The sequence below is a fragment of the Sapajus apella genome, unplaced genomic scaffold (genome assembly GCF_009761245.1).
Source record: "Sapajus apella isolate SASKATOON/1434 unplaced genomic scaffold, GSC_monkey_1.0 scaffold137, whole genome shotgun sequence".
Classification (NCBI taxonomy): domain Eukaryota; kingdom Metazoa; phylum Chordata; class Mammalia; order Primates; family Cebidae; genus Sapajus; species Sapajus apella.
In genome coordinates this window covers 375,806-389,739 of record NW_022437077.1, presented here as the reverse complement: position 1 = coordinate 389,739, position 13,934 = coordinate 375,806, and the positions used below count along the sequence as shown (strand labels likewise).

Sequence of the window (13,934 nt, the reverse complement as noted above, 5' to 3'; positions counted from 1 at the left end):
TTTATATAACTTTTTCAAAATGACATTTTAGAGATGGAGAACAGATTAGTGGTTGCCAGGGGTTAGGGGTTTTGGGTCGGGGGGGCCTGGGGTGGGTGTGCCTATGAAGGAGTAGCACAGGGAAATCTTTGCGGTGATGGACTCGTCTCTAGATTGCAGCAGTGGCTATGCAGAGCTGCACATGTGATAAAATGACACAGATCTACACACACACTGCATTAACCTCAGCTTCTTGGCTTTGACATTGTACTATGGTTATGTAAGATGTAATCACAGGGTGGAAGGCATTGGGTGAAGGGCACTCAGGACCTTTCTGTACTATGTTTTGCAACTTTTTGTAAATCTAAAACTATCTCAAAATAAAAGGTTTTGGCTGGCGCAGTGGCTCACGCCTGTAATCCCAGCACTTTGGGAGGCCAAGGCAGGGGGATTGCTGGAGCCCAGGAGTTCGAGACCAGCCTGGCCAACATAGTGAAATCCAGTCTCTTAAAAAATAAAATAAAATAATAAAATGTTTTTTAAAATACCAGGGACAGCAAAGTTGGATTGATTGACCAAATGATGGACCCTTGTTTTACAATCAAGAATGAGGGAAGCAGACTGGGCGCGGTGGCTCACACTTGTCATGCCAACAGTTTGGGAGGCTGAGGTGGGCAGACCACCTGAGGTCAGGAGTTCAAGACCAGCCTGGCCAACATGGCAAAATCCTGTCTCTGCTGAAAATACAAAAATTAGCCAGGCACGATGGTGGGTGCCTTGTAACCCCAGCTACTCGGGAAGCTGAGACAGGGGAATCACTTGAACCAAGGAGGAAGTAGAGTGAAAGCTTTCCCATCAGCTGTTTTTATTTTTGATTCTGTGCCAAGCTCATATGAATGAGAATTCATCAAGCATAGGGAGAGAGCTTAGTCTGGAACTGAGATTCAAGACTCAAGCTGGTTTCCTTTCATTGTAAGCCTCCCTAGAAAGCCTGCTTGGCTGAAGGATGGTGCTCTCAATAGGCTGCTACAGAGGCATATTGCTTACGCAGTTGCTTATACATAAGTTGAGTGCGGTGGCTCACATCTGTAATCCCAGCACCTTGGGAGGCCAAGGCAGGAGGATCACTTGAACCCAGGAGTTTGAGCCCAGCCTGGGCAACAAAGTGAGATCCCTGCCTCTACAAAAAAATTAAAATGAAAACACTAGCCAAGTGTGATGGTGCACACTTGTAGTCCTAGATAGGTGGCCGAGGCAGGAGGATTGCTTGAGCCCAGGAGGCTGACACCAGCAGTTTGCTGGGCAACACAACATTATGTCTTCCTTAGAGAGTTTTCGGATAAAAGCTCTCCGATCGGAGGGTAAAAATAGTACAAGGGATGAAGAAATGGACATTCCACTGGGAATATAAATTGGACTCACCACTCTGAGGAGCAATAGGCAAATGGGTTTTACTATTTTAAGCTGGGGGCCAGCAGTTTTACCTTGGGGTATCACTTCTAGAAAACTCCATGCACATGCACCCTAGAGGACCTGCCCCAGTCATTGTGGAATTCGTTATCATAACAACAATGTGGGAACCCTGAGGCCCGGAAAGATGAACTGTGGAGTAGACATGCCTGCAGATACCACGCAGCAATGAGAAAGAATAAGCTAGGCTGGGCGCAGTGGCTCACACCTGGAATCCCAGTACTTTGGGAGGCTGAGGCAGGTAGATCACAAGGTCAGGAGTTCAAGACCAGCCTGTCCAATATGGTGAAACCCCGTCTCTACTAAAAAACACAAAAATTAGCTGGGTGTGGTGGCAGGCACCTGTAATCCCAGCTACTCAGGAGGCTGAGGCAGGAGAATTGCTTGGACCCGGGCAGCAGAGGTTGTGGTGAGCTGAGATCGCACCACTGCACTCCAGCTTGGGTGACAAAGTGAGACTCCATCTCAAAAATAAAATAAAAAAGAGTAAGAAGAATAAGCTAGGTCTCTGTGTCATGGCATGGAATGAACACCAAGATTTTTTATTATTATTATTAGAGTGAAAAAACGTCTTGGAACAAGATGTACAGGATCAATAGCGGTAATTATAAAAATAATACTGTATCTTTTTATGATTATGTGTGGGTGTTTGTGTTTATACACTATTTATGCTATTAATTGTGGATACATCTGGTGGGAGGCAGTGCTCCAATGTGACTCTAATCTTATCTGAAATTTTAAAACATGTTTACAAATGTTTTCAGATGTTATTTGGGTAACCAAAACTTTAAGAGAGGATCATGTAGTTCTTATCTCATCAAGAGGAGGCACAGGTGGACTATTCTGGGGTCACCCATCTAGGAATTCCAACTAAGTCTGGCTAGCAAACCCCACCCTGAAATGCCAACTTCGGGAGAGCAGGAACTTGTCTATCTGATCCCCAGTATCTGAGACAGTCCCTGTATCCCCAGTATCTGAGACAGTCCCTGGCTCTTAAAAGGCCCTTAAAGGGTGGGGGAGGGGGAAGAAAGATGAAACCAGTTAGTGAAGGAGTAGCAGCTTTGCTTTTTGGTGCGCTACGTAAACAGCATTAATGATTCTATATGATGGGCAGCCTGACTCCATAGATAAGTGAATGGCTTTAGTGTCAGCTGTGTCCCTGATCCATTTATCTGCCTTCTAGTCTTTGCAGAGGAAACTGAACTTGCCTTATTTATCTGGGAAGATGTTTCCCAGCTCATGGCAGCCCTGTCCCACAACTTCTATTCAATAACACCTTCCCCGTGTTAAGGGAGGTGGGGCAGGGGAGGTTGGAGGTGTGGACAGGAGGAAATTTGTGACCATACTCCCGTGGCTTGTGGAATTCTTCCCCAAGGTTGTTGAAGTGACAGCAGCCCCTAAATTTCACTGGCTGCACCCACAGCTGATTTCTACTCTGACTTTTCACACTGAACACCTGGGGCATGATGCGCCTGTATTAAAACACAAAGGCAGTCTGCAGTCCCGCAGGCAGGGGGCTGCCCACGGCTCCAGGTGCACATCTTCCAGGGCTCATGCGCAGCACGAGAGAATGATCTCTTTTCCGGCAGTTCATCTTGGGGCTCCCACTGGCCCCAGGTGGCTCCACTATCCTGGAGCCAAGCACGGTAGACGGAGGAATGGGGGATGCTGATTGCCAGGCTCCGAGCCTGTTAGTAGGGTCGGTCCCAGCTGAGCCACATGGACTGAGGGCCGCAGGGAGGCAGTTTCCTAAGGAAAGAAGGGACGCTATTGCCAGAAAAGCCACCAGGCCAAAATGTCAGGAGCCCACTTCTCCCACCACGCTGCTTCTTAAGCCGTGACGTCCTTCTCCACGCTGCAGCTCTGAACAGTTCCGCTTTCTCCTCCTGCTTTCTTAGCACAAAGCAGGTCCATTCAGGGCACAACCGCCAGACAGGACTATTTAGTAGTATAATAACCATGATTAAGGGGATGGCTGTGTCATTTGAACAGGGCCTTGTGGATCTCCTCTCCCTTCTGGGATGGCCTGGGAGACAGTAGCATCCAATACTGATACACCTCTGACCACACCCTACATACAGTGCTAACATTAGGTTCAAGAGTAAACCAGAGGTCTCAAAGGCCATGGCTGGAGGGACTGGGCAGTCATGGAGTGGACTGCAGCGCCGGCAGTGAGCGTGTTCCACACAGTATGGGGTACATTTAGCAAACACTCCATAAATATTGTTTGAATGTGTACCTTTATTCCTACAGTACCTTCGTCCATCATACCACAAATATTTATTAAACAACTGTCGAGGGCAGGCCCTGTAGGAGATTTGGAGGATATAATGGTGGATAAAACAGACCAAATCCCTGCCATTGAGAGCTTACAGTCTGGTGGGGAGACCTAGGGAAATTGAATAACTCACCAACACCTGTAGAAACTGTTAGCGTGACCAGTAGGAGAGAGGGCCGTGAGCTGCAGCAGGGGAATCGCTCACTCAGAGAGGGCCTGGGGAAATCCTGCTGGCACTGAGGCCTCTGCAGGGTGAACAGGAGGGACTGGAGTTCCAGGCAGAGGGAACAGCATGTGCCAAGGCCCTGTGGCAAGAGGGAGTGTGGAGCAAGAGAAAGGCCAGCGTGCTGGAATCAGACATTGGGCAAGGAAAAGGCAGATCAAGGGTATGTTTGGAAGTCTTTGCTTCATCCTAAGGGCAATGAAGAGCCGTCGGAGGTTATAAGCAAGAATGAGGTGAGGAGAGCAGGTTCAGATTTATGCTATTGTTTGCTGCACAGAGAACAAACTGGAGGGAGGCCATGGTGGCCCCAGGGCGGTGGGCAGGCGGGCCGCGGTGGTCTTCCAGGGCAGAGAGGATGGTGGCGTGGACCTGGGCGATGGCCATGGAGGAGAACTTTACAAGGCCTGGAGATGGATTGGACCTGAGCATTGAAGGAGAGGGAGAAGTAAGAGTGATCCTGAGCTTTGGGTGTGAGCAATTGCCCCCTGACATGGGGAAAGCCAAGCTGATTTGTGATTCACAGATGTATTTTGAAGGGAAATTGAATGAGGCTGGTGGAGGCTGCCAGAGACATCCAGGTTTCGGCTACAGCTGCTGTCTGTCCAGAAGCCTGTGATTGAAATCAGCAGGCTTCGATTTCTCAGCCCATGAAGGATGCTGGGAGTGGCCCTCTCCACAGTCCCATTGGCCGACTGGCCATCTGTCCTCTGCATCTAACAGGCAGGGCCACTGTCCTCAGCCAAGGTAGCTGGTGCACTCACAGGAGTGCGGAAAGGTGAGCGGCCCACCCGCTGGGGACCCTCCATCTGCTTTTGATCCTTCCCAGCCTTTGAAGCTGCCCCTGCCCCCACCCTCCAGCTGTCATCTCTCGGGCTCCCCCACTGCTTCCCAGTCCCCAGGGACAGGGGTGGTGACAAGGGTAACAAATGGCACAAGCCGCAGGCAGCAGCAGGCCAAGGAGGCCAGAGGGTGGGGGCCCTTGAATGCCTCTTTCTTCCTGCTCCTTTGGGCCCTGTTCTGAAGGAGCTGGGCTATCAGGGTTTTGCAACAATGCTACACAGAAAGGATTTCTTTTTTTCTTTTTCTGTAAATGAATTCCATGCTTTTTCTTCCTTTCCCTTCCCTGCCTTTGTGAAAGGGAAGCTAGGTCTTTCTCCTCCCCCAGATTCCGTGAAGGCTAAGTTCTCTCTTCCTCCCCCTGCATAGAGAATAAGCTGGTCTCCTATTTCAGGTAATTGTGAGTTGGGGCAAGTGGGGAGAATGTGAAGAAAGCCTTCCCCCCAAATTGCAGGAGAGCTCAACTCTGCCCCTCAAACCACAATAGGAACCAGTGGTTTCCGGGTGATCCTCATGACAGTTTCCAGTGTCTACCTGGAATGAAACGAATTGTGTGTTTTGAGCCTTTGTCTGTGTGAATGCAAATAATGTCAGCTGCCCCTTGTTGAATACCCACTCACATGCCTTCCCTGACTCACTTTTCTCAGAATAACCTGGGGAGGAGGGTAGTATTTTCTCCATCTTATAGAACTGAGGCTCAGATAAATGAAATAACACTTGCCCAAGGTCACACTGCTGACAGCGACATAGCTGGGATTTGAACCCCTGGAGCAGATAACAGATCGGGTGCTCTGACTGGGTAGCTTAGTAGACTTTAGAGCTGATGGGCCCTGCGTTGAAATTGTGATGCAGAGCTGTCTGCAACCTGCGGTTAAGAGCACGGGTCTGGAGCCAGATCATCTGGGTGAGAATCCTGGCTCCACCACTAACTAGCCAGGTCCATCTCTGAACCTGTCTCCTCATCTCTACCTACTTCATAGGATGAAATGAGCCAGTGCATGCAAAGAGATTTAGGCCTCAGAATAAATGCTCTGTAAGTGTGAGCTGTTTTTATTTCTATGATGTGTAAGCTGAGCAATGTAATCAGGGCCAAGTTAAGACCTTTAGCAGCCTCAAACACCGGAGACTGGCCTTCCTCCTCCATTGTCTCCTCCAATTCAATAATGAAACAAAGCGATTTATAAGACAGAAAACTTACTGCATGCTGAAATTTTTTTTTTACAATTTTGTTTAGTTTTTTTTTTATTGATACATAATAGATGGACTTATTTACAGGGTGCATGTGATAGTTTGATACATTCATATGTGTACAGATCAAATCAGGGTCACTGGGATTTCATCACCTTAAATATGTATCTTTTCTTGATGCTAGCATCATTCAAGTTATTCTATATTCTAGCTCTTTTGAATGTATGATAAATTATTGTTAATTATAGCCACCCTACTGTTGTATTGAACACTAGATCTTATTCTTTCTAACTGTATATTTGTACCCATTAATGAATCTCTCTTCATCCTCCCCACCACCCTTCCTGACCTTTAATAACCACAATCTACTCTCCATCTTAATGAGATCTATTTTTTTAGCCCCCACATGTAACTGAGAACATGCCATATTTGTCTTTCTGTGCTTGGCTTATTTCACTTAACATAATGACCTCCAGTTCCATCCATGTTGCAGCAAATGACAGAATTTTCTTTTTCATGGCTGAATAATATTCTATTCTATATGCATACCACATTTTCTTTATCCATCCATCAATTGGTGGAGCGTGCTGACATTTGAAAAGCTTCTTTTTAGATCCTCATGGCAGAACAGGGTAAGTTCACCAAACAGGAACGATTTCACATTTTCTCGGTGCCTACGCTTTGCTCAGACCTAAATCTGTGTTTAGCTGGCCTTTGAGGAAATACAGGACAGATCCTTCTATTTCCCAGCATGGTTAAGAGAATTAAAAGAGATAATGTAAATGTGATCAGGAAAATTGCCTGGCATAAATTAGGTGTGTGGGAAATGAGAACTGTGACTAGGATTTTTGGAAGGGTTTTACTAACTTTGGAAACCCAGTTGCCTTGAATTGCTTGTTCACATTCCTATACTCTGTGGCTAATAGTTTGCCTCTAGAAGTCACCAGTGCTTGTAGCTGTAGCTGACAGCAGGAAGGAGCAATTGTCAGGTTCACAAGTCAGGATCGTGTTTACTTTGTGAAGATTAATACTTCTGTAGCTTTGGCTTTATTAGTGCTGTTCATTTGCTTGCCTCCAAAGGATGATGTGTTTTGATTGCTGTAGGTATTTTAATTGCTATAGGTATTTTAGATTTTGCAGATCTAATTCTTGGTCTAACAGGGACTTAGAATCAGTCAAGTCCCTTTCTTCATGCACATTAATTTTCAAAAGGATAAAAACTTTTAAATTATCATATCTAGGTGGATTATTTTATCATTACTATATGTCCCTGTAAATCTCTAATAACGGTTTTTATTTTAAAGTCTACTTGGGGTAATGCCAGCTTTCTTTTAAGTTGTATTCATATCATTGAATCCTTGCTTTGAATCTTTGTATGTCTATATATTTAAAAGGGGTCTCGTAATAAGCATGTGGTTATTTTTAAAGTCAATCTGGTGATCTTTGTCTTTCAAGTGTTATATTTATTCTGTTTGTGTTTACTATAATTAATGTAATATATAAATGTACATGAAATGTTTACACTTACTATTCTTTAGCAGTTACCCTAAATATTATAGGATACATTCTTGATATATCTAAAAGTTTACTATAAATTAGTACTTTTACCATTTCCAAGGAAATGCAAGGTCCTTAAAACATGTGAATTGTATTTATCTATCTTCCTTCTGCTCACATATTTACGCTTTGATGTTGCTCTTTATCATTGGTGAATTTTCTTTTTTTGCCTCCCATTTATTTATTTTATTGCATTTTAGGTTTTGGGGTACATGTGAGGAACATGCAAGATTGTTGCATAGGCACACACGCGGCAGTGTGATTTGCTGCCTTCCTCCCCATCACCTACATCTGGCATCTCTCCCCTTGCTCTCTCTCCCCAGCTCCCCTCATTGGTGAATTTTCATGCTTCCAGAACATTCTTTTTTAGTGCAGGTTTGTTGATGGCAAACAATCTTAATTTTGGTTTGTTTCATTTTTATTTTGTCCTCATTTTGAAATTTTGTTTGTTTGTTTTTTGCTGACGTAGAATTCTACATTGGCAGATGAAATTTCATTGTTTTCTGTTTTCCATCGATTCTGCTGAGAAGCTGCTTCTCCTTATTATACCTTCTTTAAAGATTATATATTTTATTCCCCCTCTGACTGTTTTTCAGATTAATATATTTTTGCACATTTACAGTTTGACCATCATATGTCCAGGAATTCTTTTCTCTGTGTTTATCCTGTTTGGGATTCACAGAACTTCTTGATTCCATGACTTGATGTCTGTTATCCGTCTGGGAAGATCTTCTGTGAGTTTCTCTTTAAATATTGTTTCTCACTTGCTCTCTCTCTCTCTCTCTCTCTCTCTCTCTCCCTCTCCTCTCTCCTCTCCTTCTGGGGCCCCTATTATATGTGTGCTAGATCTTTTACCATGTCCCATGTTTCTTTTATGATCTTTTAAACTGATTTTCCAACCTTCTTCTTAAGATTTGTCTACTGACTTACCTTCCAGTTCACTAATTCTTTCATCTGCTGTGTCCAGTCAGTAGTTCAACTGATCTGTTGAGTTCTTAATTTTAATTATTTCATTTCATTTCTCAGTTATGTAATTTCTTTTCTTTTTTTTTTTTTTTTTTTTTTGAGATAGAGTTTTGCTCATGTCACCCAGGCAGGAGTACAGTGGTACAATATCAGCTCACTGCAACCTCCACCTCCTGGGCTCAAGCTATTCTCCTGCCTCAGCCTCCCGAGTAGCTGAGATTACAGACACCTGCCACCATGCCTGGCTAATTGTTGTATTTTCAGTAAATATGGGGTTTCACCTTGTTAGCCTGGTCTTGAACTCCTGCTTCAGGTGATTCATCCGCCTCAGCCTCCCAAAGTGCTGGGATTACAGGTATGAGCCACATACCCAACCAGTAATTTCCATTTTTAAAAAGTCTAGTATTTTTTAGCAGCATTCTCATCTTAAATCAATTTTTTTATTATCACAGTTGCTGAGGAGTTCTTGTTTGACAACTTCAATAGCTGAATCTCATGTGAGGTTTTCTGTTGTTGTTGTTGTTGTTGTTTGTCTTGGTTTTTGATCATTTGGTTTTGTCTCTTTATATGCCTGGTAATTTTTTTTATTGTGTACAAAACACTGGAGACTTGAAGATGGCATCTCCCCCAAAAGAAAAGTTTTTCTTCTGGCTATTGATGATAGTAGAGGCAAATCACTTTGGTCCAATATGGAATTGAGATGACTCAAGACAGGATCTATTTGGTTTGCCCTTACTCCAAGGAAGTAACCCTTTCGGGGCCCCAGTTAAAAGCCTTGAGTGTTTCTCAAGGCTTCTCATCCTTATTGGCCATGAATTCCAATTTTTGCCTTCCTATAATTGGTCCATCGCAAAAAAAAAGCTCTGCTTAATTTTTTGCCTTCATAGCTACTATTCCTTTTTGCTTGGTTTCTCTGCCTCTCGCTGCACCCAGCCTGGGCATCAGCAAATGCCTCACGGCTAATAACTGTCAACAATATCAGACTCATACCTCTGTGGTTCTCATATTTCTATAATCTTTTGCTCCTTGTGTTCTAACTACCTTAGGAATCCTGAGCTCTTTTTGTCTCCCCAACTCCATAAGAATGGAAAACTCTAAGCTGTTGCTTTTTTCTTCTTTGCTTATAAACTGGCAAATGTCTTGAGGGGAAAATTGATAGAGGCCAAACTTAGTCTGTTTTTCATCTCTCTGAGATCTTGGTCCCTCAAGACCTGCCTTGGTTGACTTCCAGTCCTTTAAAACAGTATTCTATGGCTTTTATTTTTGATCATGATGGTAAGATTGACTAAAAATACAAGCTATCACATTAATAGCTGGGAGGCGCAATCAGCTGGACAGTTTAATACATATTAGGAAAAATGGCTTATTTTTGTTTTCTTCAATATGGAGAAAAATTAAACTTTAAACCACATAAAAAGGCAGACTCTAAATGAATTAAAGACTTAAATAAGAAAGGTGAAACTCTAAGTGAAAAGTTTAACATGCAGACAAATTTTAAAATCCCAAGAATAGAGAAAGGATTTTTATAGCTACTAAAAGAAATTATCAGGTAAATATGTAAGGATTTTTTTGTTCTACAAAAGACAATAGAAATAAAGGAAACAGACAAATGAAAGACTAAGTGAAGAAATTTATAGCATCAAAAAAAAAAAAAAAACAACAATGAATGCCTAGACTCTATAATGAACTCCAGCAAATCAATAAGAAAAAAAAAAAAGAAAACCCAGTAGAAAAATGGGCAAGCATAAAAGATCTGAATAGACAATTTCCAAACACTCATATGGCCCACAATTATGTGACTATATGCTCAAACTCACTACTAATCCTAGAAATGAAAATCAAAACAACTATGAGATATTGCTTTCCACGCATTAGTTTGGTAAAAGTAGGAACTGGGACAGTGCCAAGCGTTAGCAGGAAATTGTAAAACTGGAACCCTTATGCACTTCTGGTCGAATCTAGAAGAGTACAAAAATTATGGAGACAGTCTGCTAGTACTTGCTCAAGTTCAGTTCACATATACTCCATAACACAGAAATCCTCCACTTTGGATGTAAATACATTTTAGGAATATGTGTGTATACATGTAGAGAGAGAGAGATACTGCATTTTAAAAATGAAGATGAATGGAGATGTTCATTGCAGCATTGTTTATAAGGTGGCTGAGCGATCCTACCCATTCACCACCAGGACAATGCGTAAATTCAATAGAGTGGGTGTGCACTATAGAATTATAACTGCAAGCTAGATACGCATCCAGTACTGTGCACATTTTTAAATTAGTGCAGACTGAAAATAAAAATCCTGGTAAACAGAATGAGATATTATACACACTATTCATTAAATTAAAACACATGCCACACATAAAACAACATGGCATTATTTATAAGGAAATGTTTACATATTTAACATGTCAGAGTCATTGTCTAGGGTGTGGTGGAAAAATACAGATAAATTGAAACTTTAAAAAATCTTGTTGGAAGAAGGTCATGGCTCAAATAAGATTTCCTCCCTCCCTCTCCCTCTCTCCCTCTGTCCCTTCTCTCCTCCTTTCCTCCAACAGAAGGTATTTGGATGATGGCGTGAACAAGATTCTGTGTCAAGTGCTGTGTAGGAAATAAAGGTGATTTCCTCATTGGCTTGGCCTTCAAGAATCTTAGGCAAGAGCATAAGGTGAATACACCAAAAGCCTTAGTCGCAATACTCAGTCTCAGAGTTCAAATTCACAAACACTTTCCTTCTCTGCTTAAAATCAACAAAATGCTGTTTTGGATGTGTGAGAGCTCTGAAGGATGATGGCAACACTCAGTAAAGTAAATAAGCTACGTTGACTGAGGCCAGAAGTGTCACACTGCTGTCTCTTTCCTTAGCCAGCTTTTCTGATACTACATATGACGTAGCTCTCAAATGCAAATGACAAAAGAGGGTCATGTAAGAGAGTAGGGAGTGGTGGGGACTGTGACAAAATGGAGCTCATATCCCATGACTTAACTGGGCAGCCACTGTTCAGTGCCAGCTGGTTGCTGCCATGCAAGAATAAGGCAGTATTCTTCTATTTCCAAGAAAAGGGGAAAATCCAGATTTTTATGTGAACTTGCCTCATTTTTAAGTATTGCAAACTACAAATATTTTTAAACCCCAGGGAGTGGGAAAAACAATTCATTTTGTTTTTAACTAGATTTGGTCAGTTGGCTAACAATTTGCTGCTTCTAATACTCACAGCATCTGGATATCTAGAGACTAATGATATTTTTAACCCCATTGCTTACTTTTTAACCTTAAATTATTTGCACACACCCAGAAGAATGAAGGGAATACATTTGGATATGATGCAAATTTCTGGCACCTGTAGCCAGATAAAGATACAATGTCTGCTATTTGCTAAACACCATAGGACAGCTTTGATAGCTTTGATATGTTGAAGGAGCAAGATGCCTAGGCCTCTATCCTGGAGTGCCTGTGGCATTTGAAAAACAAGAAAACAGGCACCCAGGATGCATGTATAGATGGGGACATTTTAGGACTCAACATTTATATATAAACATTAGCTCTCTCTCTCTCTCTCTCTCTCTCTCTACACACACACACACACACACACACACACACACACACACACACACATATATTCAATATAAGGATATAAACACCAGAGCTGATTTGTGTATGTGTTAGCCTGTTTTGCATTGCTATAAAGGAATGCCTGATTCTGCGTAACTTACAAAGAAAAGAGGTTTATTTGGCTCACAGTTCTGCAGGCTGTACTAGTATGGCATCAGTATCTGTTTGGCTTCTGGTGAGGCCTCAGGAAGCTTTTACTCATAGTGGAAGCTGGAGGGGCAGCATGCACATCACACAATGACAAAAGGAGCAAGAGAGATGCCTGGCTCTTTTAAATAACTAGCTCTCCTGTGAACTAATAGAACAAAAACTCGCTCATACAATGGAGAGGGCACTAGGCCGTTCAGGGATCCACCCCTATGACCCAAACACCTCCCACTAGTCCCAAGATACTAGGGATCACATCACTTTTTTTTTTTTTTTTTTTTTTTTGAGACAGAGTCTCGCTCTGTCACCCGGCTGGAGTGCAATGGCACAATCTCAGCTCACTGCAACCTCCGCCTCCCACATTCAAGCAATTCTTCTGCCTCAGCCTCCCGAGTAGCTGGGATTACAGGCATGTGCCACCATGCCCCGCTAATTTTTTGTATTTTTGGTAGAGACGGTGTTTCACCATGTTAGCCAGGATGGCTTAGATCTCGATCTCCCGACCTTGTGATCCACCCACCTTGGCCTCCCAAAGTGCTGGGATTACAGGCATGAGCCACCACGCCCGGCCCCACATCACATTTTAACATGAAAGTTGAAGGGGGCAAATACCCAAACCATATCAGGGTGGGATTCTCTCATCAGATCAAAAAGTCCATATGCATAAAGTATTTCCTATGTACAAGCCCTAAAATGAAGACTTTCTTATTTAACAATTATGAAGTGTTTCAGGCATACAAAGATGGGTAAAACATACAAAAGTGGGATACCCAGAATCCTGATGACCTGATACAGGGGTTGGCAAAATTTTGCTGCCAGATCCTAAATACCTTCAGCTCTGCAGGCCATACATGGTCTCTGTTGAAACTACTCCACTTAACATTGTGGTGTGAAAGTAACCACAGACAGGATAGTAAACCAGTGAGCAGGGCAGTGTTCCAATAAAACTTTACCTATGGACACTGAAATATGAATTTTGCATCATTTTCACATATTATGAGATAGTATCTAGCTTTTGATTATTTTGCAACCATTTAAAAATGTGAAAGCCATTCCTGACTCACAGGTCACACAAAAACAGTTGTGGGCTGGATTTGGCTTATGGTCATAGGTAGTGTCAACCCCTGAACCAAAACACTGCACAGGCGAAGACCCCCCAGGTGCCACTTCCAAAATTACCTTCCCTCCTACCCCCAGAGTTAGCCATTTTCCTGAAAACAGTGTCGATCATTCCTGAGTGTAATTTTCTTTATGTGAAATGCATCTGTGTCCATTAACAGTATACTTGGTTCCAATCCAAGGAGTCAATTAACTACAGATCAAAAATATTGGGGGAGGCAGGGCGGTGGAGGGTGAGCATGGTGGCTCACACCTGTGATCTCAGCACTTTGGGAGGCCGAGGCAGGCAGATCACTTGAGGTCAGGAGTTCAAGACCAGCCTGGCCAACATGACAAAGCCCCATCTCTACTAAAAATACAAAAATTAGCTGGGTGTGATGGCGTGCACCTGTAATCCCAGCTACACAGGAGGCTGTGGTGGAAGAATCACCTGAACCTGGGAGGCAGAGGTTGCAGTGAGCCAAGATCACACCACTACACTCCAGCCTGGAAGACAGAGCAAGACTCCGTCTCTCTCTCTCTCTCTCTCTCTCTCTCTCTCTCTCTCTCTCT

At 43.0% G+C, this 13,934-nt stretch overlaps 1 protein-coding gene across 2 annotated transcripts in view; it reads left to right on the top strand.

The window, feature by feature from the left end:
- The window catches only part of EYA2 (EYA transcriptional coactivator and phosphatase 2), a 294,310-nt gene that overhangs the window by 70,986 nt on the left and 209,390 nt on the right, over positions 1-13,934 (top strand). The gene's annotated exons all lie outside the window — the stretch shown is intronic.